This window comes from Cibotium barometz, chromosome 2 (genome assembly GCF_041138505.1).
Source record: "Cibotium barometz isolate CiBa-2024 chromosome 2, ASM4113850v1, whole genome shotgun sequence".
NCBI classification, from domain to species: Eukaryota; Viridiplantae; Streptophyta; class Polypodiopsida; order Cyatheales; family Cibotiaceae; genus Cibotium; species Cibotium barometz.
In genome coordinates this window covers 31,674,848-31,679,387 of record NC_141047.1, presented here as the reverse complement: position 1 = coordinate 31,679,387, position 4,540 = coordinate 31,674,848, and positions in this window count along the sequence as shown.

Here is a 4,540-nt window from a genome sequence, read left to right as displayed (position 1 = left end):
AGGCTTTGAATTTTACTAAGCCTAGATTTCCAAACCTAACTAGGATTGGTTTTAGACTTAAAAAGGGGAGAGTGGACACAATATGGGAATTTTCATTTGGGAGGATTGAAAATGGACCTTCCTATACTCAAATTAAGCCAAAAATTTTTAAATTAATTCGTGGCAACAAGTATATTGATCCCTAGAGTTTTTAAATTGAAAGATCCATTATTTGGTTTTCTAGAATTAAATTACAATTGATTTAATGGGCCTCTAACAGTTATAACAAATTTTCCAAAGTAAATCTACAAAAATCTAACTATTAGATTTGTAATTTTACCTTATACCCACATTCTACTAATCTTCCCCAATCTAATCATCACTAGATCCATACAAATTGAGCATTTTAAATGGTAGATGTGGTGGAAGGACAAAATAGTCTATTTTTTTTAACAATTCTAATGCCTTTTAAATAATATAGAAAATAATAGAACACATCAAAAATTACTCGATAAATCAAGTTAAGCTCTATGCTATTTAAATTTGTGATATGCAAAAAGTGGGAACATCATATGAGTAATAATGTAAAAGTATAGGCAATTTATTCACATTCAATGTACCTATCTAAACCTCCGACAGGGCCTGTATACAATTTTAGTTCCCAAAGAAAAGGGGATTTGCAATTATTGGATATTCGATCAGATTATAGTTTTAGGTGCCCAACTTTGCATATGATGTTTCATTACCTTGAAGTGAAACTCCTTGGGCTAACTAGGAGAGATTGGCTATTCTTCTTGGAAAAATGCATGTTTTCAAGCTAAAGCCAAGGGTGCCCACTAAAAGTGAAACTAGATAACCTCATCTTGCAACCACCCTTTGGTGGTGACTGGAATTTTAAAGAGGTGCAGAGTGAGATCTCTCAACAATGGAAGAAGTGGAAGGTCAAGTATGACATTAAGGATATGGCTGCTATGGAGAGTTGTTCTGATCTACTGAACCCCACTTGGAACAATAGGCAGTATCAAGGTGCCTACCGCTCTAAGAGACTGGACAGAATCTATGTTTCTGACATGGGAACTTGGTTAGGGCATGATTGTGAAGGCTCCCTGCTGTACAGACACACTGTTTTAGATCACACCCCTTTGATAATAGCCTTCAGGTGTAAAGTCCCGAGGAGGGCTTAGGTGTAAAGTCCTGAGGAGGGCTTATAAGGGCCCTCCTCAGAATCTATGTTTCTGACATGGGAACTTGGTTAGGGCATGATTGTGAAGGCTCCCTGCTGTACAGACACACTGTTTCAGATCACACCCCTTTGATGATAGCCTTCAGGTGTAAAGTCCCGAGGAGGGCTTAGGTGTAAAGTCCTGAGGAGGGCTTATAAGGGCCCTCCCCCCTTTAAGTTTAATGTATCATTTCTTAAGGACAAAGAGTTCTGCAAGAAACTGAAGGATGCATGGATTCAAGCAAGCACAATGCAGTCAAATCCATACTTGAGATGGGAAGAAGGTTGTGAAGCCATCATTGTAGCTGCCAACAAGCAGGAAGGGAAAAAGAGAGCAAAAGAGAGGAGGAAGGAAGGAAGCAACCTAGACTATGCCTTGGGTTTTGTGATCAGGGTGAGGGTGACCCCTGCATGTTTCATTTACTGAAGATACTAGAGGATCACTCCAAGTGGGTGGAACTTAAGAGAGTAGAGGCTGCTAGGGTACAGGCTGGTCTGGTACTGGTTGCAAGTGGGTGACATGCCCAATGCAGTTTTCTTCAAAGCATTAAGGATCAAGAAGGACACTGAGCACATAAGTGCTATCAGGAAGATGGATGGTAGCTTGGCCACCTCAGATGATGATATCAGTGATGTTTTTGTAGCCAATCTCTCTAACATTGTCAGTTCCCCTCTTGATACATCAGGAGCTTATGAAGAGAGACTCCAAGCATTTTTGGAACGAGTTGAGAATGCTATCTCTGAGGAGAAGAGACTCTTGTTGGGGAGACCCTTCTCAATGAATGACATTAGATATGTGGTTAACACACTCAAAAAGGAAAAGGCCCCTAGCCCTGATGGGATGCAGGCTGAGGTGCAAGAGATGTTTGAAGTTGTAGGGAAGGATCTTTGTGATCTTTTGAATGCTTGCAGAAGGGATGGTCAACTCCCTGCCACCATCAACATTGGCATGATCAAACTTATCCCTAAAACTGGTGACAGGTTGGATACAAAGAGTTACAAGCCCCTAACAATGCTAAATATAGTATACAAGGTGATCGCTAAAGCACTTGCTTTGAGGATTAAAACTCTTGTCAGTTAGAGGGTACACCCAATGCAATATGGTTTTGTTTAGGGCAAGAGCATTCATGAAGCAATTCTTAATGCTATCACTGCAACAGACTGGGCAGCTGAACAAGATGAACAATATGTGATGATTAATATGGACCTTGAGAAAGCGTATGACAGGGTTGAATGGGAATTCATCCTTGTAGTAATAGATAAGATGGGATTTGGGAATATGTTTTGTCATATGGTTAAAGCTTTATTTTCCAAGCATTTACTGCAGTACAGGTGAATGGCTATATATCAAGAAAGTTCCAGTTAGGCGCAAGGGTTCCCCTTAGCCCCTTTGCTGTTTGCACTGGTTATAGACCCTTTACTCAGGAATGTGGATCTTCAAGTACAGAAAGGCACCTTGAAGCCTCTTCCACTACCCAATGGCAAGCCCTTTGCCTGTCAATTGTTTGTTGATGACAACTGCAACATAACAAGATGTGAGAGAGAAAGCATCCAAAAACGGATGGAGGTGTACAATGACTTTTGCTTTGTCTCAGGCTCACAGATAGCTCCTAACAAGACTGAGAGCTTGGTCTTGAGCTATAACCAGCAGGAGGATGTCTTATCATAGTTCAACCTCAAAGATATAGGCACAGGTAAGATCATCAGATACCTGGGATGCCCAATGGGGCTTGGAGTAACTGCTCATCAATGTTTTGGTTGGTTACAAAGTAGGATAGAGCAAAAAGTTAGGGTGAGAGCACAACTTAGACTAAGCCTGGCTAGTAAGTTGATTGCACTGAGGCATATTTTGTTGGCTCTGCTAGTCTACATTGCCACTTTAATCAAATTCTTTGACTTTGATTGGGGCAAAGTAAATAAATTGTTCGGGAACTTTCTATGGTCCTTTGCAGATAGCAAGACATGGTCGTGTATCTCTTGGGATCAGGTGTGTTCAAGGAAGGAGGATGGGGTTGGGGCATCCCCAACATAGCTGATAAAGCAAGCCAACTACTTGTAAAATGGGTTGGCCACTTGGAATCTAATTAACCATGGGGCATGCATTACCAGATACAAAATTGAGAAGGCTGAGATAGATGGGAGATGTTGGAGGAAGTCCACTGGATAGACAAGTTGCTTCTGTCCTATCAAAGTTGGGAACTCTGAACACCTTCAACAACTGGTCAATAGCTGGAAAAGGCTACTGAACTCAGCTTCCTATGGAGAGGAAATGGAAGGGATGATTCCTCCTCCCTAGCTCAAGTATATGGTGCAGCAAAGCTACAATGAAAGATGACACCCCTGCCATCCTCAGAAAAAACAAAAGGTTAGCAAGGGTCTAAGACAGTTTAAGGACATTTGGGATCCTGGATCACAAGAGTGGATCATCCCAATAGAGACATGGCAAGCACTAGGCAGAAGTGAAAGGTTGTTTCTATCTGATACCATTAGTAGAATCAAGTCCACCTAGCCAACTGCCCTATTTGTTACTTCAGAGCAGTCCTTAAAGGAATGGAAACTTCATAAGGGAAAAACTAGAAAAGGAAGGAGAGTGCCCAAACAAACTGGGGTATGGATAGACAAGGCTGTGAGAAATTGGGATAAATCTGGGTGCAAAATTACCCATAAATATTGTAAAAAGATAACAATAAAGACTTGGAAATCCACTGGCATTAGCAGGCTGAACCTATTCTTGTGAAGAATCTTATACCAGAAACTTCCTATCAGAGAGATGATTGCTAAATGGAGTGATGGTAACCCATGGTGCCCAAGATGTAAAAACCATAAGGAGAAATTAAAGCATGCACTTTGGGAATGTAAGGAAGTCCATCCTATCTGGGTTAAGATAGGCAAACTCCTGAATGAATGTGGTGTGGTGGACAAGTTACATTGGAGACAGGTGCTGATTGGATGTAAGGGTAGGATGAACCCTGCTCTATACAAAATTTAGCATACTATAAGGGCCTATGTACTAGCTAATCTATCTGGGAACTCAGGAATACCATAGCCCACGAGGGTTTCAAAAGAGTCATGGAATATAGTCAGGGGAAGGTAAGGGATATTCTAATACAAGCTTGTCAGTTAGCAAGCCGTAATGGTGGTTACAAGAGAGCAGTAATTGCTAGAACTTTGATTAAAAAATTAGCATCAGCTAAGATGTAACCCCTGGGTGGTGTATCCACTCATTTTGGATACTAATAAAATCTTACTTTGCATTTAAAAAAAAGAATTGAGAGGTTTGGGAGGTGGTAGGGGGTCACAGTCCATAATAATAAAGCAATGGGTGGTGTTAGTGCAAGC